We start from the raw sequence: 26,887 nt of genomic DNA on the forward strand, positions 1-26,887 counted from the left end.
TTATTTAGTGTATATCAAGTTAAAAAATTTGTACGCTGGTGTCTGTTTGGTACCAAATGATTCTATAATCAATGTACTATTAAAATGCATAATCGATGAATTTTTGGCTCGTCTTAAAATATTAGAAATTCATACTTTTTTGACGCGGAACCTGTGCGACGCATCCTTATTTTATGTTTATCGTATTAAAAAATTTGTACGCTGGTGTCTGCATGGTATCAAAAGATTCTGCAATCAATGTACTATTAAAATGTATAATCGATGAATTTTTGGCTCGCCTTAATATATTAGCAATTGATACTTTTTTGACGCGGACCCTGTGCGACGCATGCTTATTAAATGTTTATCGTATTAAAAAATTTGTACGCTGGTGTCTGCATGGTACAAAAAGATTCTATAATCAATGTATTATTAAAATGTATAATCGATGAATTTTTGGCTCGTCTTAAAATATTGGAAATAGATACTTTTTACCGCTGACCCTATGCGACGCAACCTTATTTTATGTATATCAAGTTAAAAAATTTGTACGCTGTTGTCTGCTTGGTACCAAAAGATTTTGTAATCAATGTACTATTAAAATGTATAATCGATGAATTTTTGGCTCGTCTTAAAATATTACAAATCGATACTTTTTTACCGCTGACCCTATGCGACGCAACCTTATTTTATGTATATCAAGTTAAAAAATTTGTACGCTGTTGTCTACTTGGTACCAAATGATTCTGTAATCAATGTAGTATTAAAATGTATAATCGATGAATTTTTGGCTCGTCTTAAAATATTAGAAATCGATACTTTTTTACCGCTGACCCTATGCGACGCAACAATATTTAGTGAATATCAAGTTAAAAAATTTGTACGCTGTTGTCTGCTTGGTACCAAAAGATTTTGTAATCAATGTACTATTAAAATGTATAATCGATGAATTTTTGGCTCGTCTTAAAATATTAGAAATCGATACTTTTTTACCGCTGATCCTATGCGACGCAACCTTATTTTATGTATATCAAGTTAAAAAATTTGTACGCTGGTGTCTGTTTGGTATCAAATAATTCTGTAATCAATGTAGTATTAAAATGTATAATCGATGAAATTTTGGCTCGTCTTAAAATATTAGAAATCGATACTTTTTTGACGCGGACCCTGTGCGAAGCATCCTTATTTTATGTTTATCGTATTAAAAAATTTGTACGCTGGTGTCTGCATGGTACAAAAAGATTCTATAATCAATGTATTATTAAAATGTATAAGCGATGAATTTTTGGCTCGTCTTAAAATATTGGAAATCAATACTTTTTACCGCTGACCCTATGCGAAGCAACCTTATTTTATGTATATCAAGTTAAAAAATTTGTACGCTGTTGTCTGCTTGGTACCAAAAGATTTTGTAATCAATGTACTATTAAAATGTATAATCGATGAATTTTTGGCTCGTCTTAAAATAATAGAAATCGATACTTTTTTACCGCTGACCCTATGCGACGCAACATTATTTAGTGTATATCAAGTTAAAAAATGTGTACGCTGTTGTCTGCTTGGTACCAAAAGATTTTGTAATCAATGTAGTATTAAAATGTATAATCGATGAATTTTTGGCTCGTCTTAAAATATTAGAAATCGATACTTTTTTACCGCTGACCCTCTGCGACGCAACATTATTTAGTGTATATCAAGTTAAAAAATGTGTACGCTGTTGTCTGCTTGGTACCAAATGATTTTGTAATCAATGTAGTATTAAAATGTATAATCGATGAATTTTTGGCTCGTCTTAAAATATTAGAAATCGATACTTTTTTGACGCGGACCCTGTGCGACGCATCCTTATTTTATGTTTATCGTATTAAAAAATTTGTACGCTGGTGTCTGTTTGGTATCAAATGATTCTGTAATCAATGTACTATTAAAATGTATAATCGATGAATTTTTGGCTCGCCTTAAAATATTAGCAATTGATACTTTTTTGACGCGGACCCTGTGCGACGCATCCTTATTTTATGTTTATCGTATTAAAAAATTTGTACGCTGGTGTCTGCATGGTACAAAAAGATTCTATAATCAATGTATTATTAAAATGTATAAGCGATGAATTTTTGGCTCGTCTTAAAATATTGGAAATCGATACTTTTTACCGCTGACCCTATGCGACGCAACCTTATTTTATGTATATCAAGTTAAAAAATTTGTACGCTGTTGTCTGCTTGGTACCAAAAGGTTTTGTAATCAATGTACTATTAAAATGTATAATCGATGAATTTTTGGCTCGTCTCAAAATATTAGAAATCGATACTTTTTTACCGCTGACCCTATGCGACGCAACATTATTTAGTATATATCAAGTTAAAAAATGTGTACGCTCTTGTCTGCTTGGTACCAAAAGATTTTGTAATCAATGTAGTATTAAAATGTATAATCGATGAATTTTTGGCTCGTCTTAAAAAATTAGAAATCGATACTTTTTTGACGCGGATCCTGTGCGACGCATCCTTATTATATGTTTATCGTATTAAAAAATTTGTACGCTGGTGTCTGTTTGGTATCAAATGATTCTGTAATCAATGTACTATTAAAATGTATAATCGATGAATTTTTGGCTCGTCTTAAAAAATTAGAAATCGATACTTTTTTGACGCGGACCCTGTGCGACGCATCCTTATTTTATGTTTATCATATTAAAAAATTTGTACGCTGGTGTCTGCATGGTACAAAAAGATTCTATAATCAATGTATTATTAAAATGTATAATCGATGAATTTTTGGCTCGTCTTAAAATATTAGAAATCGATACCTTTTTGACGCGGACCCTGTGCGACGCATCCTTATTTTATGTTTATCGTATTAAAAAATTTGTACGCTGGTGTCTGTTTGGTATCAAATGATTCTGTAATCAATGTACTATTAAAATGTATAATCGATGAATTTTTGGCTTGTCTTAAAATATTGGAAATCGATACTTTTTACCGCTGACCCTATGCGACGCAACATTATTTAGTGTATATCAAGTTAAAAAATTTGTAAGCTGTTGTCTGCTTGGTACCAAAAGGTTTTGTAATCAATGTACTATTAAAATGTATAATCGATGAATTTTTGGCTCGTCTTAAAAATTAGAAATCGATACTTTTTTGACGCGGAACCGCTGCGACGCATCCTTATTTTATGTTTATCGTATTAAAAAATTTGTACGCTGGTGTCTGTTTGGTATCAAATGATTCTGTAATCAATGTACTATTAAAATGTATAATCGATGAATTTTTGGCTCGCCTTAAAATATTAGCAATTGATACTTTTTTGACGCGGACCCTGTGCGACGCATCTTTATTTTATGTTTATCGTATTAAAAAATTTGTACGCTGGTGTCTGCATGGTACCAAAAGATTCTGTAATCAATGTATTATTAAAATGTATAATCGATGAATTTTTGGCTCGTCTTAAAATATTGGAAATCGATACTTTTTACCGCTGACCCTATGCGACGCAACCTTATTTTATGTATATCAAGTTAAAAAATGTGTACGCTGTTGTCTGCTTGGTACCAAATGATTCTGTAATCAATGTAGTATTAAAATGTATAATCGATGAATTTTTGGCTCGTCTTAAAATATTGGAAATCGATACTTTTTACCGCTGACCCTATGCGACGCAACCTTATTTTATGTATATCAAGTTAAAAAATGTGTACGCTGTTGTCTGCTTGGTACCAAAAGATTTTGTAATCAATGTAGTATTAAAATGTATAATCGATGAATTTTTGGCTCGTCTTAAAATATTAGAAATCGATACTTTTTTGACGCGGACCCTGTGCGACGCATCCTTATTTTATGTTTATCGTATTAAAAAATTTGTACGCTGGTGTCTGCATGGTACAAAAAGATTCTATAATCAATGTATTATTAAAATGTATAATCGATGAATTTTTGGCTCGTATTAAAATATTGGAAAACGATACATTTTACCGCTGACCCTACGCGACGCAACATTATTTAGTGTATATCAAGTTAAAAAATTTGTACGCTGTTGTCTGCTTGGTACCAAAAGATTTTGTAATCAATGTACTATTAAAATGTATAATCGATGAATTTTTGGCTCGTCTTAAAATATTAGAAATCGATACTTTTTTACCGCTGACCCTATGCGACGCAACATTATTTAGTGTATATCAAGTTAAAAAATGTGTACGCTGTTGTCTGCTTGGTACCAAAAGATTTTGTAATCAATGTAGTATTAAAATGTATAATCGATGAATTTTTGGCTCGTCTTAAAATATTAGAAATCGATACTTTTTTGACGCGGACCCTGTGCGACGCATCCTTATTTTATGTTTATCGTATTAAAAAATTTGTACGCTGGTGTCTGTTTGGTATCAAATGATTCTGTAATCAATGTACTATTAAAATGTATAATCGATGAATTTTTGGCTCGCCTTAAAATATTAGCAATTGATACTTTTTTGACGCGGACCCTGTGCGACGCATCCTTATTTTATGTTTATCGTATTAAAAAATTTGTACGCTGGTGTCTGCATGGTACAAAAAGATTCTATAATCAATGTATTATTAAAATGTATAATCGATGAATTTTTGGCTCGTCTTAAAATATTGGAAATCGATACTTTTTTCCGCTGACCCTATGCGACGCAACCTTATTTTATGTATATCAAGTTAAAAAATGTGTACGCTGTTGTCTGCTTGGTACCAAAAGATTTTGTAATCAATGTACTATTAAAATGTATAATCGATGAATTTTTGGCTCGTCTTAAAATATTAGAAATCGATACTTTTTTACCGCTGACCCTCTGCGACGCAACATTATTTAGTGTATGTCAAGTTAAAAAATGTGTACGCTGTTGTCTGCTTGGTACCAAAAGATTTTGTAATCAATGTAGTATTAAAATGTATAATCGATGAATTTTTGGCTCGTCTTAAAATATTAGAAATCCATACTTTTTTGACGCGGACCCTGTGCGACGCATCCTTATTTTATGTTTATCGTATTAAAAAATTTGTACGCTGGTGTCTGCATGGTACCAAAAGATTCTGTAATCAATGTACAATTAAAATGTATAATCGATGAATTTTTGGCTCGTCTTAAAATATTAGAAATCGATACTTTTTTACCGCTGACCCTATGCGACGCAACCTTATTTTATGTATATCAAGTTAAAAAATTTGTACGCTGGTGTCTGCATGGTACCAAAAGATTCTGTAATCAATGTACTATTAAAATGTATAATCGATGAATTTTTGGCTCGTCTTAAAATATTAGCAATTGATACTTTTTTGACGCGGACCCTGTGCGACGCATACTTATTTTATGTTTATCGTATTAAAAAATTTGTACGCTGGTGTCTGCATGGTACAAAAAGATTCTATAATCAATGTATTATTAAAATGTATAATCGATGAATTTTTGGCTCGTCTTAAAATATTGGAAATCGATACTTTTTACCGCTGACCCTATGCGACGCAACATTATTTAGTGTATATCAAGTTAAAAAATTTGTACGCTGTTGTCTGCTTGGTAACAAAAGGTTTTGTAATCAATGTACTATTAAAATGTATAATCGATGAATTTTTGGCTCGTCTTAAAAAATTAGAAATTGATACTTTTTTGACGCGGACCCTGTGCGACGCATCCTTATTTTATGTTTATCGTATTAAAAAATTTGTACGCTGGTGTCTGCATGGTACCAAAAGATTCTGTAATCGATGTACTATTAAAATGTATAATCGATGAATTTTTGGCTCGTCTTAAAATATTAGAAATCGATACTTTTTTACCGCTGACCCTCTGCGACGCAACATTATTTAGTGTATATCAAGTTAAAAAATGTGTACGCTGTTGTCTGCTTGGTACCAAATGATTTTGTAATTAATGTAGTATTAAAATGTATAATCGATGAATTTTTGGCTCGTCTTAAAATATTAGAAATCGATACTTTTTTGACGCGGACCCTGTGCGACGCATCCTTATTTTATGTTTATCGTATTAAAAAATTTGTACGCTGGTGTCTGTTTGGTATCAAATGATTCTGTAATCAATGTACTATTAAAATGTATAATCGATGAATTTTTGGCTCGCCTTAAAATATTAGCAATTGATACTTTTTTGACGCGGACCCTGTGCGACGCATCCTTATTTTATGTTTATCGTATTAAAAAATTTGTACGCTGGTGTCTGCATGGTACAAAAAGATTCTATAATCAATGTATTATTAAAATGTATAATCGATGAATTTTTGGCTCGTCTTAAAATATTGGAAATCGATACTTTTTTCCGCTGACCCTATGCGACGCAACCTTATTTTATGTATATCAAGTTAAAAAATGTGTACGCTGTTGTCTGCTTGGTACCAAAAGATTTTGTAATCAATGTACTATTAAAATGTATAATCGATGAATTTTTGGCTCGTCTTAAAATATTAGAAATCGATACTTTTTTACCGCTGACCCTCTGCGACGCAACATTATTTAGTGTATGTCAAGTTAAAAAATGTGTACGCTGTTGTCTGCTTGGTACCAAAAGATTTTGTAATCAATGTAGTATTAAAATGTATAATCGATGAATTTTTGGCTCGTCTTAAAATATTAGAAATCCATACTTTTTTGACGCGGACCCTGTGCGACGCATCCTTATTTTATGTTTATCGTATTAAAAAATTTGTACGCTGGTGTCTGCATGGTACCAAAAGATTCTGTAATCAATGTACAATTAAAATGTATAATCGATGAATTTTTGGCTCGTCTTAAAATATTAGAAATCGATACTTTTTTACCGCTGACCCTATGCGACGCAACCTTATTTTATGTATATCAAGTTAAAAAATTTGTACGCTGGTGTCTGCATGGTACCAAAAGATTCTGTAATCAATGTACTATTAAAATGTATAATCGATGAATTTTTGGCTCGTCTTAAAATATTAGCAATTGATACTTTTTTGACGCGGACCCTGTGCGACGCATACTTATTTTATGTTTATCGTATTAAAAAATTTGTACGCTGGTGTCTGCATGGTACAAAAAGATTCTATAATCAATGTATTATTAAAATGTATAATCGATGAATTTTTGGCTCGTCTTAAAATATTGGAAATCGATACTTTTTACCGCTGACCCTATGCGACGCAACATTATTTAGTGTATATCAAGTTAAAAAATTTGTACGCTGTTGTCTGCTTGGTAACAAAAGGTTTTGTAATCAATGTACTATTAAAATGTATAATCGATGAATTTTTGGCTCGTCTTAAAAAATTAGAAATCGATACTTTTTTGACGCGGACCCTGTGCGACACATCCTTATTTTATGTTTATCGTATTAAAAAATTTGTACGCTGGTGTCTGTTTGGTATCAAATGATTCTGTAATCAATGAACTATTAAAATGTATAATCGATGAATTTTTGGCTCGCCTTAAAATATTAGCAATTGATACTTTTTTGACGCGGACCCTGTGCGACGCATCCTTATTTTATGTTTATCGTATTAAAAAATTTGTACGCTGGTGTCTGCATGGTACCAAAAGATTCTGTAATCAATGTATTATTAAAATGTATAATCGATGAATTTTTGGCTCGTCTTAAAATATTGGAAATCGATACTTTTTACCGCTGACCCTATGCGACGCAACCTTATTTTATGTATATCAAGTTAAAAAATGTGTACGCTGTTGTCTGCTTGGTACCAAATGATTCTGTAATCAATGTAGTATTAAAATGTATAATCGATGAATTTTTGGCTCGTCTTAAAATATTGGAAAACGATACTTTTTACCGCTGACCCTATGCGACGCAACCTTATTTTATGTATATCAAGTTAAAAAATGTGTACGCTGTTGTCTGCTTGGTACCAAAAGATTTTGTAATCAATGTAGTATTAAAATGTATAATCGATGAATTTTTGGCTCGTCTTAAAATATTAGAAATCGATACTTTTTTGACGCGGACCCTGTGCGACGCAACCTTATTTTATGTATATCAAGTTAAAAAATGTGTACGCTGTTGTCTGCTTGGTACCAAAAGATTTTGTAATCAATGTACTATTAAAATGTATAATCGATGAATTTTTGGCTCGTCTTAAAATATTAGAAATCGATACTTTTTTACCGCTGACCCTATGCGACGCAACAATATTTAGTGAATATCAAGTTAAAAAATTTGTACGCTGTTGTCTGCTTCGTACCAAAATATTTTGTAATCAATGTACTATTAAAATGTATAATCGATGAATTTTTGGCTCGTCTTAAAATATTAGAAATCGATACTTTTTTACCGCTGACCCTCTGCGACGCAACATTATTTAGTGTATATCAAGTTAAAAAATGTGTACGCTGTTGTCTGCTTGGTACCAAATGATTTTGTAATTAATGTAGTATTAAAATGTATAATCGATGAATTTTTGGCTCGTCTTAAAATATTAGAAATCGATACTTTTTTGACGCGGACCCTGTGCGACGCATCCTTATTTTATGTTTATCGTATTAAAAAATTTGTACGCTGGTGTCTGTTTGGTATCAAATGATTCTGTAATCAATGTACTATTAAAATGTATAATCGATGAATTTTTGGCTCGCCTTAAAATATTAGCAATTGATACTTTTTTGACGCGGACCCTGTGCGACGCATCCTTATTTTATGTTTATCGTATTAAAAAATTTGTACGCTGGTGTCTGCATGGTACAAAAAGATTCTATAATCAATGTATTATTAAAATGTATAAGCGATGAATTTTTGGCTCGTCTTAAAATATTGGAAATCGATACTTTTTACCGCTGACCCTATGCGACGCAACCTTATTTTATGTATATCAAGTTAAAAAATTTGTACGCTGTTGTCTGCTTGGTACCAAAAGGTTTTGTAATCAATGTACTATTAAAATGTATAATCGATGAATTTTTGGCTCGTCTCAAAATATTAGAAATCGATACTTTTTTACCGCTGACCCTATGCGACGCAACATTATTTAGTATATATCAAGTTAAAAAATGTGTACGCTCTTGTCTGCTTGGTACCAAAAGATTTTGTAATCAATGTAGTATTAAAATGTATAATCGATGAATTTTTGGCTCGTCTTAAAAAATTAGAAATCGATACTTTTTTGACGCGGATCCTGTGCGACGCATACTTATTATATGTTTATCGTATTAAAAAATTTGTACGCTGGTGTCTGTTTGGTATCAAATGATTCTGTAATCAATGTACTATTAAAATGTATAATCGATGAATTTTTGGCTCGTCTTAAAAAATTAGAAATTGATACTTTTTTGACGCGGACCCTGTGCGACGCATCCTTATTTTATGTTTATCGTATTAAAAAATTTGTACGCTGGTGTCTGTTTGGTATCAAATGATTCTGTAATCAATGTACTATTAAAATGTATAATCGATGAATTTTTGGCTCGTCTTAAAATATTGGAAATCGATACTTTTTACCGCTGACCCTATGCGACGCAACATTATTTAGTGTATATCAAGTTAAAAAATTTGTAAGCTGTTGTCTGCTTGGTACCAAAAGGTTTTGTAATCAATGTACTATTAAAATGTATAATCGATGAATTTTTGGCTCGTCTTAAAAATTAGAAATCGATACTTTTTTGACGCGGACCCGCTGCGACGCATCCTTATTTTATGTTTATCGTATTAAAAAATTTGTACGCTGGTGTCTGTTTGGTATCAAATGATTCTGTAATCAATGTACTATTAAAATGTATAATCGATGAATTTTTGGCTCGCCTTAAAATATTAGCAATTGATACTTTTTTGACGCGGACCCTGTGCGACGCATCCTTATTTTATGTTTATCGTATTAAAAAATTTGTACGCTGGTGTCTGCATGGTACCAAAAGATTCTGTAATCAATGTATTATTAAAATGTATAATCGATGAATTTTTGGCTCGTCTTAAAATATTGGAAATCGATACTTTTTACCGCTGACCCTATGCGACGCAACCTTATTTTATGTATATCAAGTTAAAAAATGTGTACGCTGTTGTCTGCTTGGTACCAAATGATTCTGTAATCAATGTAGTATTAAAATGTATAATCGATGAATTTTTGGCTCGTCTTAAAATATTAGAAATCGATACTTTTTTACCGCTGACCCTATGCGACGCAACATTATTTAGTGTATATCAAGTTAAAAAATTTGTACGCTGTTGTCTGCTTGGTACCTAATGATTTTGTAATCAATGTACTATTAAAATGTATAATCGATGAATTTTTGGCTCATCTTAAAATATTACAAATCGATACTTTTTTACCGCTGACCCTATGCGACGCAACCTTATTTTATGTATATCAAGTTAAAAAATTTGTACGCTGTTGTCTATTTGGTACCAAATGATTCTGTAATCAATGTAGTATTAAAATGTATAATCGATGAATTTTTGGCTCGTCTTAAAATATTAGAAATCGATACTTTTTTACCGCTGACCCTATGCGACGCAACAATATTTAGTGAATATCAAGTTAAAAAATTTGTACGCTGTTGTCTGCTTGGTACCAAAAGATTTTGTAATCAATGTACTATTAAAATGTATAATCGATGAATTTTTGGCTCGTCTTAAAATATTAGAAATCCATACTTTTTTGACGCGAACCCTGTGCGACGCATCCTTATTTTATGTTTATCGTATTAAAAAATTTGTACGCTGGTGTCTGCATGGTACCAAAAGATTCTGTAATCAATGTACTATTAAAATGTATAATCGATGAATTTTTGGCTCGTCTTAAAATATTAGAAATTGATACTTTTTTGACGCGGACCCTGTGCGACGCATCCTTATTTTATGTTTATCGTATTAAAAAATTTGTACGCTGGTGTCTGCATGGTACAAAAAGATTCTATAATCAATGTATTATTAAAATGTATAAGCGATGAATTTTTGGCTCGTCTTAAAATATTGGAAATCGATACTTTTTACCGCTGACCCTATGCGACGCAACCTTATTTTATGTATATCAAGTTAAAAAATTTGTACGCTGTTGTCTGCTTGGTACCAAAAGGTTTTGTAATCAATGTACTATTAAAATGTATAATCGATGAATTTTTGGCTCGTCTCAAAATATTAGAAATCGATACTTTTTTACCGCTGACCCTATGCGACGCAACATTATTTAGTATATATCAAGTTAAAAAATGTGTACGCTCTTGTCTGCTTGGTACCAAAAGATTTTGTAATCAATGTAGTATTAAAATGTATAATCGATGAATTTTTGGCTCGTCTTAAAAAATTAGAAATCGATACTTTTTTGACGCGGATCCTGTGCGACGCATCCTTATTATATGTTTATCGTATTAAAAAATTTGTACGCTGGTGTCTGTTTGGTATCAAATGATTCTGTAATCAATGTACTATTAAAATGTATAATCGATGAATTTTTGGCTCGTCTTAAAAAATTAGAAATCGATACTTTTTTGGCGCGGACCCTGTGCGACGCATCCTTATTTTATGTTTATCATATTAAAAAATTTGTACGCTGGTGTCTGCATGGTACAAAAAGATTCTATAATCAATGTATTATTAAAATGTATAATCGATGAATTTTTGGCTCGTCTTAAAATATTAGAAATCGATACTTTTTTGACGCGGACCCTGTGCGACGCATCCTTATTTTATGTTTATCGTATTAAAAAATTTGTACGCTGGTGTCTGTTTGGTATCAAATGATTCTGTAATCAATGTACTATTAAAATGTATAATCGATGAATTTTTGGCTCGTCTTAAAATATTGGAAATCGATACTTTTTACCGCTGACCCTATGCGACGCAACATTATTTAGTGTATATCAAGTTAAAAAATTTGTAAGCTGTTGTCTGCTTGGTACCAAAAGGTTTTGTAATCAATGTACTATTAAAATGTATAATCGATGAATTTTTGGCTCGTCTTAAAATATTAGAAATCGATACTTTTTTACCGCTGACCCTATGCGACGCAACATTATTTAGTGTATATCAAGTTAAAAAATGTGTACGCTGTTGTCTGCTTGGTACCAAAAGATTTTGTAATCAATGTAGTATTAAAATGTATAATCGATGAATTTTTGGCTCGTCTTAAAATATTAGAAATCGATACTTTTTTGACGCGGACCCTGTGCGACGCATCCTTATTTTATGTTTATCGTATTAAAAAATTTGTACGCTGGTGTCTGTTTGGTATCAAATGATTCTGTAATCAATGTACTATTAAAATGTATAATCGATGAATTTTTGGCTCGTCTTAAAAATTAGAAATCGATACTTTTTTGACGCGGAACCGCTGCGACGCATCCTTATTTTATGTTTATCGTATTAAAAAATTTGTACGCTGGTGTCTGTTTGGTATCAAATGATTCTGTAATCAATGTACTATTAAAATGTATAATCGATGAATTTTTGGCTCGCCTTAAAATATTAGCAATTGATACTTTTTTGACGCGGACCCTGTGCGACGCATCCTTATTTTATGTTTATCGTATTAAAAAATTTGTACGCTGGTGTCTGCATGGTACCAAAAGATTCTGTAATCAATGTATTATTAAAATGTATAATCGATGAATTTTTGGCTCGTCTTAAAATATTGGAAATCGATACTTTTTACCGCTGACCCTATGCGACGCAACCTTATTTTATGTATATCAAGTTAAAAAATGTGTACGCTGTTGTCTGCTTGGTACCAAATGATTCTGTAATCAATGTAGTATTAAAATGTATAATCGATGAATTTTTGGCTCGTCTTAAAATATTGGAAATCGATACTTTTTACCGCTGACCCTATGCGACGCAACCTTATTTTATGTATATCAAGTTAAAAAATGTGTACGCTGTTGTCTGCTTGGTACCAAAAGATTTTGTAATCAATGTAGTATTAAAATGTATAATCGATGAATTTTTGGCTCGTCTTAAAATATTAGAAATCGATACTTTTTTGACGCGGACCCTGTGCGACGCATCCTTATTTTATGTTTATCGTATTAAAAAATTTGTACGCTGGTGTCTGCATGGTACAAAAAGATTCTATAATCAATGTATTATTAAAATGTATAATCGATGAATTTTTGGCTCGTATTAAAATATTGGAAAACGATACATTTTACCGCTGACCCTACGCGACGCAACATTATTTAGTGTATATCAAGTTAAAAAATTTGTACGCTGTTGTCTGCTTGGTACCAAAAGATTTTGTAATCAATGTACTATTAAAATGTATAATCGATGAATTTTTGGCTCGTCTTAAAATATTAGAAATCGATACTTTTTTACCGCTGACCCTATGCGACGCAACATTATTTAGTGTATATCAAGTTAAAAAATGTGTACGCTGTTGTCTGCTTGGTACCAAAAGATTTTGTAATCAATGTAGTATTAAAATGTATAATCGATGAATTTTTGGCTCGTCTTAAAATATTAGAAATCGATACTTTTTTGACGCGGACCCTGTGCGACGCATCCTTATTTTATGTTTATCGTATTAAAAAATTTGTACGCTGGTGTCTGTTTGGTATCAAATGATTCTGTAATCAATGTACTATTAAAATGTATAATCGATGAATTTTTGGCTCGCCTTAAAATATTAACAATTGATACTTTTTTGACGCGGACCCTGTGCGACGCATCCTTATTTTATGTTTATCGTATTAAAAAATTTGTACGCTGGTGTCTGCATGGTACAAAAAGATTCTATAATCAATGTATTATTAAAATGTATAATCGATGAATTTTTGGCTCGTCTTAAAATATTGGAAATCGATACTTTTTTCCGCTGACCCTATGCGACGCAACCTTATTTTATGTATATCAAGTTAAAAAATGTGTACGCTGTTGTCTGCTTGGTACCAAAAGATTTTGTAATCAATGTACTATTAAAATGTATAATCGATGAATTTTTGGCTCGTCTTAAAATATTAGAAATCGATACTTTTTTACCGCTGACCCTCTGCGACGCAACATTATTTAGTGTATGTCAAGTTAAAAAATGTGTACGCTGTTGTCTGCTTGGTACCAAAAGATTTTGTAATCAATGTAGTATTAAAATGTATAATCGATGAATTTTTGGCTCGTCTTAAAATATTAGAAATCCATACTTTTTTGACGCGGACCCTGTGCGACGCATCCTTATTTTATGTTTATCGTATTAAAAAATTTGTACGCTGGTGTCTGCATGGTACCAAAAGATTCTGTAATCAATGTACAATTAAAATGTATAATCGATGAATTTTTGGCTCGTCTTAAAATATTAGAAATCGATACTTTTTTACCGCTGACCCTATGCGACGCAACCTTATTTTATGTATATCAAGTTAAAAAATTTGTACGCTGGTGTCTGCATGGTACCAAAAGATTCTGTAATCAATGTACTATTAAAATGTATAATCGATGAATTTTTGGCTCGTCTTAAAATATTAGCAATTGATACTTTTTTGACGCGGACCCTGTGCGACGCATACTTATTTTATGTTTATCGTATTAAAAAATTTGTACGCTGGTGTCTGCATGGTACAAAAAGATTCTATAATCAATGTATTATTAAAATGTATAATCGATGAATTTTTGGCTCGTCTTAAAATATTGGAAATCGATACTTTTTACCGCTGACCCTATGCGACGCAACATTATTTAGTGTATATCAAGTTAAAAAATTTGTACGCTGTTGTCTGCTTGGTAACAAAAGGTTTTGTAATCAATGTACTATTAAAATGTATAATCGATGAATTTTTGGCTCGACTTAAAAAATTAGAAATCGATACTTTTTTGACGCGGACCCTGTGCGACACATCCTTATTTTATGTTTATCGTATTAAAAAATTTGTACGCTGGTGTCTGTTTGGTATCAAATGATTCTGTAATCAATGAACTATTAAAATGTATAATCGATGAATTTTTGGCTCGCCTTAAAATATTAGCAATTGATACTTTTTTGACGCGGACCCTGTGCGACGCATCCTTATTTTATGTTTATCGTATTAAAAAATTTGTACGCTGGTGTCTGCATGGTACCAAAAGATTCTGTAATCAATGTATTATTAAAATGTATAATCGATGAATTTTTGGCTCGTCTTAAAATATTGGAAATCGATACTTTTTACCGCTGACCCTATGCGACGCAACCTTATTTTATGTATATCAAGTTAAAAAATGTGTACGCTGTTGTCTGCTTGGTACCAAATGATTCTGTAATCAATGTAGTATTAAAATGTATAATCGATGAATTTTTGGCTCGTCTTAAAATATTGGAAAACGATACTTTTTACCGCTGACCCTATGCGACGCAACCTTATTTTATGTATATCAAGTTAAAAAATGTGTACGCTGTTGTCTGCTTGGTACCAAAAGATTTTGTAATCAATGTAGTATTAAAATGTATAATCGATGAATTTTTGGCTCGTCTTAAAATATTAGAAATCGATACTTTTTTGACGCGGACCCTGTGCGACGCATCCTTATTTTATGTTTATCGTATTAAAAAATTTGTACGCTGGTGTCTGTTTGGTATCAAATGATTCTGTAATCAATGTAGTATTAAAATGTATAATCGATGAATTTTTGGCTCGTCTTAAAAAATTAGAAATCGATACTTTTTTGACGCGGACCCTGTGCGACGCATCCTTATTTTATGTTTATCGTATTAAAAAATTTGTACGCTGGTGTCTGTTTGGTATCAAATGATTCTGTAATCAATGTACTATTAAAATGTATAATCGATGAATTTTTGGCTCGCCTTAAAATATTAGCAATTGATACTTTTTTGACGCGGACCCTGTGCGACGCATCCTTATTTTATGTTTATCGTATTAAAAAATTTGTACGCTGGTGTCTGCATGATACAAAAAGATTCTATAATCAATGTATTATTAAAATGTATAATCGATGAATTTTTGGCTCGTATTAAAATATTGGAAAACGATACTTTTTACCGCTGACCCTACGCGACGCAACATTATTTAGTGTATATCAAGTTAAAAAATTTGTACGCTGTTGTCTGCTTGGTACCAAAAGATTTTGTAATCAATGTAGTATTAAAATGTATAATCGATGAATTTTTGGCTCGTCTTAAAATATTAGAAATCGATACTTTTTTGACGCGGACCCTGTGCGACGCAACCTTATTTTATGTATATCAAGTTAAAAAATGTGTACGCTGTTGTCTGCTTGGTACCAAAAGATTTTGTAATCAATGTACTATTAAAATGTATAATCGATGAATTTTTGGCTCGTCTTAAAATATTAGAAATCGATACTTTTTTACCGCTGACCCTATGCGACGCAACAATATTTAGTGAATATCAAGTTAAAAAATTTGTACGCTGTTGTCTGCTTCGTACCAAAATATTTTGTAATCAATGTACTATTAAAATGTATAATCGATGAATTTTTGGCTCGTCTTAAAATATTAGAAATCCATACTTTTTTGACGCGAACCCTGTGCGACGCATCCTTATTTTATGTTTATCGTATTAAAAAATTTGTACGCTGGTGTCTGCATGGTAACAAAAGATTCTGTAATCAATGTACTATTAAAATGTATAATCGATGAATTTTTGGCTCGTCTTAAAATATTAGAAATTGATACTTTTTTGACGCGGACCCTGTGCGACGCATCCTTATTTTATGTTTATCGTATTAAAAAATTTGTACGCTGGTGTCTGTTTGGTATCAAATGATTCTGTAATCAATGTACTATTAAAATGTATAATCGATGAATTTTTGGCTCGTCTTAAAATATTAGCAATTCATACTTTTTTGACGCGGACCCTGTGCGACGCATCCTTATTTTATGTTTATCGTATTAAAAAATTTGTACGCTGGTGTCTGCATGGTACAAAAAGATTCTATAATCAATGTATTATTAAAATGTATAATCGATGAATTTTTGGCTCGTCTTAAAATATTGGAAATCGATACTTTTTACCGCTGACCCTATGCGACGCAACCTTATTTTATGTATATCAAGTTAAAAAATGTGTACGCTGTTGTCTGCTTGGTACCAAAAGATTTTGTAATCAATGTACTATTAAAATGTATAATCGATGAATTTTTGGCTCGTCTTAAAATATTAGAAATTGATACTTTTTTGACGCGGACCCTGTGCGACGCATCCTTATTTTATGTTTATCGTATTAAAAAATTTGTACGCTGGTGTCTGCATGGTACCAAAAGATTCTGTAATCGATGTACTATTAAAATGTATAATCGATGAATTTTTGGCTCGTCTTAAAATATTAGAAATCGATACTTTTTTACCGCTGACCCTCTGCGACGCAACATTATTTAGTGTATATCAAGTTAAAAAATGTGTACGCTGTTGTCTGCTTGGTACCAAATGATTTTGTAATTAATGTAGTATTAAAATGTATAATCGATGAATTTTTGGCTCGTCTTAAAATATTAGAAATCGATACTTTTTTGACGCGGACCCTGTGCGACGCATCCTTATTTTATGTTTATCGTATTAAAAAATTTGTACGCTGGTGTCTGTTTGGTATCAAATGATTCTGTAATCAATGTACTATTAAAATGTATAATCGATGAATTTTTGGCTCGCCTTAAAATATTAGCAATTGATACTTTTTTGACGCGGACCCTGTGCGACGCATCCTTATTTTATGTTTATCGTATTAAAAAATTTGTACGCTGGTGTCTGCATGGTACAAAAAGATTCTATAATCAATGTATTATTAAAATGTATAATCGATGAATTTTTGGCTCGTCTTAAAATATTGGAAATCGATACTTTTTTCCGCTGACCCTATGCGACGCAACCTTATTTTATGTATATCAAGTTAAAAAATGTGTACGCTGTTGTCTGCTTGGTACCAAAAGATTTTGTAATCAATGTACTATTAAAATGTATAATCGATGAATTTTTGGCTCGTCTTAAAATATTAGAAATCGATACTTTTTTACCGCTGACCCTCTGCGACGCAACATTATTTAGTGTATGTCAAGTTAAAAAATGTGTACGCTGTTGTCTGCTTGGTACCAAAAGATTTTGTAATCAATGTAGTATTAAAATGTATAATCGATGAATTTTTGGCTCGTCTTAAAATATTAGAAATCCATACTTTTTTGACGCGGACCCTGTGCGACGCATCCTTATTTTATGTTTATCGTATTAAAAAATTTGTACGCTGGTGTCTGCATGGTACCAAAAGATTCTGTAATCAATGTACAATTAAAATGTATAATCGATGAATTTTTGGCTCGTCTTAAAATATTAGAAATCGATACTTTTTTACCGCTGACCCTATGCGACGCAACCTTATTTTATGTATATCAAGTTAAAAAATTTGTACGCTGGTGTCTGCATGGTACCAAAAGATTCTGTAATCAATGTACTATTAAAATGTATAATCGATGAATTTTTGGCTCGTCTTAAAATATTAGCAATTGATACTTTTTTGACGCGGACCCTGTGCGACGCATACTTATTTTATGTTTATCGTATTAAAAAATTTGTACGCTGGTGTCTGCATGGTACAAAAAGATTCTATAATCAATGTATTATTAAAATGTATAATCGATGAATTTTTGGCTCGTCTTAAAATATTGGAAATCGATACTTTTTAACGCTGACCCTATGCGACGCAACATTATTTAGTGTATATCAAGTTAAAAAATTTGTACGCTGTTGTCTGCTTGGTAACAAAAGGTTTTGTAATCAATGTACTATTAAAATGTATAATCGATGAATTTTTGGCTCGTCTTAAAAAATTAGAAATCGATACTTTTTTGACGCGGACCCTGTGCGACACATCCTTATTTTATGTTTATCGTATTAAAAAATTTGTACGCTGGTGTCTGTTTGGTATCAAATGATTCTGTAATCAATGAACTATTAAAATGTATAATCGATGAATTTTTGGCTCGCCTTAAAATATTAGCAATTGATACTTTTTTGACGCGGACCCTGTGCGACGCATCCTTATTTTATGTTTATCGTATTAAAAAATTTGTACGCTGGTGTCTGCATGGTACCAAAAGATTCTGTAATCAATGTATTATTAAAATGTATAATCGATGAATTTTTGGCTCGTCTTAAAATATTGGAAATCGATACTTTTTACCGCTGACCCTATGCGACGCAACCTTATTTTATGTATATCAAGTTAAAAAATGTGTACGCTGTTGTCTGCTTGGTACCAAATGATTCTGTAATCAATGTAGTATTAAAATGTATAATCGATGAATTTTTGGCTCGTCTTAAAATATTGGAAAACGATACTTTTTACCGCTGACCCTATGCGACGCAACCTTATTTTATGTATATCAAGTTAAAAAATGTGTACGCTGTTGTCTGCTTGGTACCAAAAGATTTTGTAATCAATGTAGTATTAAAATGTATAATCGATGAATTTTTGGCTCGTCTTAAAATATTAGAAATCGATACTTTTTTGACGCGGACCCTGTGCGACGCATCCTTATTTTATGTTTATCGTATTAAAAAATTTGTACGCTGGTGTCTGTTTGGTATCAAATGATTCTGTAATCAATGTAGTATTAAAATGTATAATCGATGAATTTTTGGCTCGTCTTAAAAAATTAGAAATCGATACTTTTTTGACGCGGACCCTGTGCGACGCATCCTTATTTTATGTTTATCGTATTAAAAAATTTGTACGCTGGTGTCTGTTTGGTATCAAATGATTCTGTAATCAATGTACTATTAAAATGTATAATCGATGAATTTTTGGCTCGCCTTAAAATATTAGCAATTGATACTTTTTTGACGCGGACCCTGTGCGACGCATCCTTATTTTATGTTTATCGTATTAAAAAATTTGTACGCTGGTGTCTGCATGGTACAAAAAGATTCTATAATCAATGTATTATTAAAATGTATAATCGATGAATTTTTGGCTCGTATTAAAATATTGGAAAACGATACTTTTTACCGCTGACCCTACGCGACGCAACATTATTTAGTGTATATCAAGTTAAAAAATTTGTACGCTGTTGTCTGCTTGGTACCAAAAGATTTTGTAATCAATGTAGTATTAAAATGTATAATCGATGAATTTTTGGCTCGTCTTAAAATATTAGAAATCGATACTTTTTTGACGCGGACCCTGTGCGACGCAACCTTATTTTATGTATATCAAGTTAAAAAATGTGTACGCTGTTGTCTGCTTGGTACCAAAAGATTTTGTAATCAATGTACTATTAAAATGTATAATCGATGAATTTTTGGCTCGTCTTAAAATATTAGAAATCGATACTTTTTTACCGCTGACCCTATGCGACGCAACAATATTTAGTGAATATCAAGTTAAAAAATTTGTACGCTGTTGTCTGCTTCGTACCAAAATATTTTGTAATCAATGTACTATTAAAATGTATAATCGATGAATTTTTGGCTCGTCTTAAAATATTAGAAATCCATACTTTTTTGACGCGAACCCTGTGCGACGCATCCTTATTTTATGTTTATCGTATTAAAAAATTTGTACGCTGGTGTCTGCATGGTAACAAAAGATTCTGTAATCAATGTACTATTAAAATGTATAATCGATGAATTTTTGGCTCGTCTTAAAATATTAGAAATTGATACTTTTTTGACGCGGACCCTGTGCGACGCATCCTTATTTTATGTTTATCGTATTAAAAAATTTGTACGCTGGTGTCTGTTTGGTATCAAATGATTCTGTAATCAATGTACTATTAAAATGTATAATCGATGAATTTTTGGCTCGTCTTAAAATATTAGCAATTCATACTTTTTTGACGCGGACCCTGTGCGACGCATCCTTATTTTATGTTTATCGTATTAAAAAATTTGTACGCTGGTGTCTGCATGGTACAAAAAGATTCTATAATCAATGTATTATTAAAATGTATAATCGATGAATTTTTGGCTCGTCTTAAAATATTGGAAATCGATACTTTTTACCGCTGACCCTATGCGACGCAACCTTATTTTATGTATATCAAGTTAAAAAATGTGTACGCTGTTGTCTGCTTGGTACCAAAAGATTTTGTAATCAATGTACTATTAAAATGTATAATCGATGAATTTTTGGCTCGTCTTAAAATATTAGAAATTGATACTTTTTTGACGCGGACCCTGTGCGACGCATCCTTATTTTATGTTTATCGTATTAAAAAATTTGTACGCTGGTGTCTGCATGGTACCAAAAGATTCTGTAATCGATGTACTATTAAAATGTATAATCGATGAATTTTTGGCTCGTCTTAAAATATTAGAAATCGATACTTTTTTACCGCTGACCCTCTGCGACGCAACATTATTTAGTGTATATCAAGTTAAAAAATGTGTAAGCTGTTGTCTGCTTGGTACCAAATGATTTTGTAATTAATGTAGTATTAAAATGTATAATCGATGAATTTTTGGCTCGTCTTAAAATATTAGAAATCGATACTTTTTTGACGCGGACCCTGTGCGACGCATCCTTATTTTATGTTTATCGTATTAAAAAATTTGTACGCTGGTGTCTGTTTGGTATCAAATGATTCTGTAATCAATGTACTATTAAAATGTATAATCGATGAATTTTTGGCTCGCCTTAAAATATTAGCAATTGATACTTTTTTGACGCGGACCCTGTGCGACGCATCCTTATTTTATGTTTATCGTATTAAAAAATTTGTACGCTGGTGTCTGCATGGTACAAAAAGATTCTATAATCAATGTATTATTAAAATGTATAAGCGATGAATTTTTGGCTCGTCTTAAAATATTGGAAATCGATACTTTTTACCGCTGACCCTATGCGACGCAACCTTATTTTATGTATATCAAGTTAAAAAATTTGTACGCTGTTGTCTGCTTGGTACCAAAAGGTTTTGTAATCAATGTACTATTAAAATGTATAATCGATGAATTTTTGGCTCGTCTCAAAATATTAGAAATCGATACTTTTTTACCGCTGACCCTATGCGACGCAACATTATTTAGTATATATCAAGTTAAAAAATGTGTACGCTCTTGTCTGCTTGGTACCAAAAGATTTTGTAATCAATGTAGTATTAAAATGTATAATCGATGAATTTTTGGCTCGTCTTAAAAAATTAGAAATCGATACTTTTTTGACGCGGATCCTGTGCGACGCATACTTATTATATGTTTATCGTATTAAAAAATTTGTACGCTGGTGTCTGTTTGGTATCAAATGATTCTGTAATCAATGTACTATTAAAATGTATAATCGATGAATTTTTGGCTCGTCTTAAAAAATTAGAAATTGATACTTTTTTGACGCGGACCCTGTGCGACGCATCCTTATTTTATGTTTATCGTATTAAAAAATTTGTACGCTGGTGTCTGTTTGGTATCAAATGATTCTGTAATCAATGTACTATTAAAATGTATAATCGATGAATTTTTGGCTCGTCTTAAAATATTGGAAATCGATACTTTTTACCGCTGACCCTATGCGACGCAACATTATTTAGTGTATATCAAGTTAAAAAATTTGTAAGCTGTTGTCTGCTTGGTACCAAAAGGTTTTGTAATCAATGTACTATTAAAATGTATAATCGATGAATTTTTGGCTCGTCTTAAAAATTAGAAATCGATACTTTTTTGACGCGGACCCGCTGCGACGCATCCTTATTTTATGTTTATCGTATTAAAAAATTTGTACGCTGGTGTCTGTTTGGTATCAAATGATTCTGTAATCAATGTACTATTAAAATGTATAATCGATGAATTTTTGGCTCGCCTTAAAATATTAGCAATTGATACTTTTTTGACGCGGACCCTGTGCGACGCATCCTTATTTTATGTTTATCGTATTAAAAAATTTGTACGCTGGTGTCTGCATGGTACCAAAAGATTCTGTAATCAATGTATTATTAAAATGTATAATCGATGAATTTTTGGCTCGTCTTAAAATATTGGAAATCGATACTTTTTACCGCTGACCCTATGCGACGCAACCTTATTTTATGTATATCAAGTTAAAAAATGTGTACGCTGTTGTCTGCTTGGTACCAAATGATTCTGTAATCAATGTAGTATTAAAATGTATAATCGATGAATTTTTGGCTCGTCTTAAAATATTAGAAATCGATACTTTTTTACCGCTGACCCTATGCGACGCAACATTATTTAGTGTATATCAAGTTAAAAAATTTGTACGCTGTTGTCTGCTTGGTACCTAATGATTTTGTAATCAATGTACTATTAAAATGTATAATCGATGAATTTTTGGCTCATCTTAAAATATTACAAATCGATACTTTTTTACCGCTGACCCTATGCGACGCAACCTTATTTTATGTATATCAAGTTAAAAAATTTGTACGCTGTTGTCTATTTGGTACCAAATGATTCTGTAATCAATGTAGTATTAAAATGTATAATCGATGAATTTTTGGCTCGTCTTAAAATATTAGAAATCGATACTTTTTTACCGCTGACCCTATGCGACGCAACAATATTTAGTGAATATCAAGTTAAAAAATTTGTACGCTGTTGTCTGCTTGGTACCAAAAGATTTTGTAATCAATGTACTATTAAAATGTATAATCGATGAATTTTTGGCTCGTCTTAAAATATTAGAAATCCATACTTTTTTGACGCGAACCCTGTGCGACGCATCCTTATTTTATGTTTATCGTATTAAAAAATTTGTACGCTGGTGTCTGCATGGTACCAAAAGATTCTGTAATCAATGTACTATTAAAATGTATAATCGATGAATTTTTGGCTCGTCTTAAAATATTAGAAATTGATACTTTTTTGACGCGGACCCTGTGCGACGCATCCTTATTTTATGTTTATCGTATTAAAAAATTTGTACGCTGGTGTCTGTTTGGTATCAAATGATTCTGTAATCAATGTACTATTAAAATGTATAATCGATGAATTTTTGGCTCGTCTTAAAATATTAGCAATTGATACTTTTTTGACGCGGACCCTGTGCGACGCATCCTTATTTTATGTTTATCGTATTAAAAAATTTGTACGCTGGTGTCTGCATGGTACCAAAAGATTCTGTAATCGATGTACTATTAAAATGTATAATCGATGAATTTTTGGCTCGTCTTAAAATATTAGAAATCGATACTTTTTTACCGCTGACCCTATGCGACGCAACATTATTTAGTGTATATCAAGTTAAAAAATTTGTACGCTGGTGTCTGCATGGTACCAAAAGATTCTGTAATCAATGTACTATTAAAATGTATAATCGTTGAATTTTTGGCTCGTCTTAAAATATTGGAATTCGATACTTTTTACCGCTGACCCTATGCGACGCAACATTATTTAGTGTATATCAAATTAAAAAATTTGTACGCTGTTGTCTGCTTGGTACCAAAAGGTTTTGTAATCAATGTACTATTAAAATGTATAATCGATGAATTTTTGGCTCGTCTTAAAAAATTAGAAATCGATACTTTTTTGACGCGGACCCTGTGCGACGCATCCTTATTTTATGTTTATCGTATTAAAAAATTTGTACGCTGGTGTCTGTTTGGTATCAAATGATTCTGTAATCAATGTACTATTAAAATGTATAATCGATGAATTTTTGGCTCGCCTTAAAATATTAGCAATTGATACTTTTTTGATGCGGACCCTGTGCGACGCATCCTTATTTTATGTTTATCGTATTAAAAAATTTGTACGCTGGTGTCTGCATGGTACCAAAAGATTCTGTAATCAATGTATTATTAAAATGTATAATCGATGAATTTTTGGCTCGTCTTAAAATATTGAAAATCGATACTTTTTACCGCTGACCCTAAGCGACGCAACCTTATTTTATGTATATCAAGTTAAAAAATGTGTACGCTGTTGTCTGCTTGGTACCAAATGATTCTGTAATCAATGTAGTATTAAAATGTATAATCGATGAATTTTTGGCTCGTCTTAAAATATTGGAAATCGATACTTTTTACCGCTGACCCTATGCGACGCAACCTTATTTTATGTATATCAAGTTAAAAAATGTGTACGCTGTTGTCTGCTTGGTACCAAAAGATTTTGTAATCAATGTAGTATTAAAATGTATAATCGATGAATTTTTGGCTCGTCTCAAAATATTAGAAATCGATACTTTTTTGACGCGGACCCTGTGCGACGCATCCTTATTTTATGTTTATCGTATTAAAAAATTTGTACGCTGGTGTCTGTTTGGTATCAAATGATTCTGTAATCAATGTAGTATTAAAATGTATAATCGATGAATTTTTGGCTCGTCTTAAAATATTGGAAATCGATACTTTTTACCGCTGACCCTACGCGACGCAACATTATTTAGTGTATATCAAGTTAAAAAATTTGTACGCTGTTGTCTGCTTGGTACCAAAAGGTTTTGTAATCAATGTACTATTAAAATGTATAATCCATGAATTTTTGGCTCGTCTTAAAAAATTAGAAATCGATACTTTTTTGACGCGGATCCTGTGCGACACATCCTTATTTTATGTTTATCGTATTAAAAAATTTGTACGCTGGTGTCTGTTTGGTATCAAATGATTCTGTAATCAATGTATTATTAAAATGTATAATCGATGAATTTTTGGCTCGTCTTAAAATATTGGAAATCGATACTTTTTACCGCTGACCCTATGCGACGCAACCTTATTTTATGTATATCAAGTTAAAAAATGTGTACGCTGTTGTCTGCTTGGTACCAAATGATTCTGTAATCAATGTAGTATTAAAATGTATAATCGATGAATTTTTGGCTCGTCTTAAAATATTGGAAAACGATACTTTTTACCGCTGACCCTATGCGACGCAACCTTATTTTATGTATATCAAGTTAAAAAATGTGTACGCTGTTGTCTGCTTGGTACCAAAAGATTTTGTAATCAATGTACTATTAAAATGTATAATCGATGAATTTTTGGCTCGTCTTAAAATAATAGAAATCGATACTTTTTTACCGCTGACCCTATGCGACGCAACATTATTTAGTGTATATCAAGTTAAAAAATGTGTACGCTGTTGTCTGCTTGGTACCAAAAGATTTTGTAATCAATGTAGTATTAAAATGTATAATCGATGAATTTTTGGCTCGTCTTAAAATATTAGAAATCGATACTTTTTTACCGCTGACCCTCTGCGACGCAACATTATTTAGTGTATATCAAGTTAAAAAATGTGTACGCTGTTGTCTGCTTGGTACCAAATGATTTTGTAATCAATGTAGTATTAAAATGTATAATCGATGAATTTTTGGCTCGTCTTAAAATATTAGAAATCGATACTTTTTTGACGCGGACCCTGTGCGACGCATCCTTATTTTATGTTTATCGTATTAAAAAATTTGTACGCTGGTGTCTGTTTGGTATCAAATGATTCTGTAATCAATGTACTATTAAAATGTATAATCGATGAATTTTTGGCTCGCCTTAAAATATTAGCAATTGATACTTTTTTGACGCGGACCCTGTGCGACGCATCCTTATTTTATGTTTATCGTATTAAAAAATTTGTACGCTGGTGTCTGCATGGTACAAAAAGATTCTATAATCAATGTATTATTAAAATGTATAAGCGATGAATTTTTGGCTCGTCTTAAAATATTGGAAATCGATACTTTTTACCGCTGACCCTATGCGACGCAACCTTATTTTATGTATATCAAGTTAAAAAATTTGTACGCTGTTGTCTGCTTGGTACCAAAAGGTTTTGTAATCAATGTACTATTAAAATGTATAATCGATGAATTTTTGGCTCGTCTCAAAATATTAGAAATCGATACTTTTTTACCGCTGACCCTATGCGACGCAACATTATTTAGTATATATCAAGTTAAAAAATGTGTACGCTCTTGTCTGCTTGGTACCAAAAGATTTTGTAATCAATGTAGTATTAAAATGTATAATCGATGAATTTTTGGCTCGTCTTAAAAAATTAGAAATCGATACTTTTTTGACGCGGATCCTGTGCGACGCATACTTATTATATGTTTATCGTATTAAAAAATTTGTACGCTGGTGT

At 31.8% G+C, this 26,887-nt stretch overlaps 1 protein-coding gene across 1 annotated transcript in view; it reads right to left on the reverse strand.

Moving 5' to 3' along the window:
• The window catches only part of LOC145933075 (melatonin receptor type 1B), a 168,590-nt gene that overhangs the window by 62,478 nt on the left and 79,225 nt on the right, over positions 1-26,887 (reverse strand). The window lies entirely within an intron of this gene.

This window comes from Prenolepis imparis, unplaced genomic scaffold (genome assembly GCF_030444845.1).
Source record: "Prenolepis imparis isolate NDT839.2.m4 unplaced genomic scaffold, iyPreImpa1.0 SCAF_2, whole genome shotgun sequence".
NCBI lineage: Eukaryota > Metazoa > Arthropoda > Insecta > Hymenoptera > Formicidae > Prenolepis > Prenolepis imparis.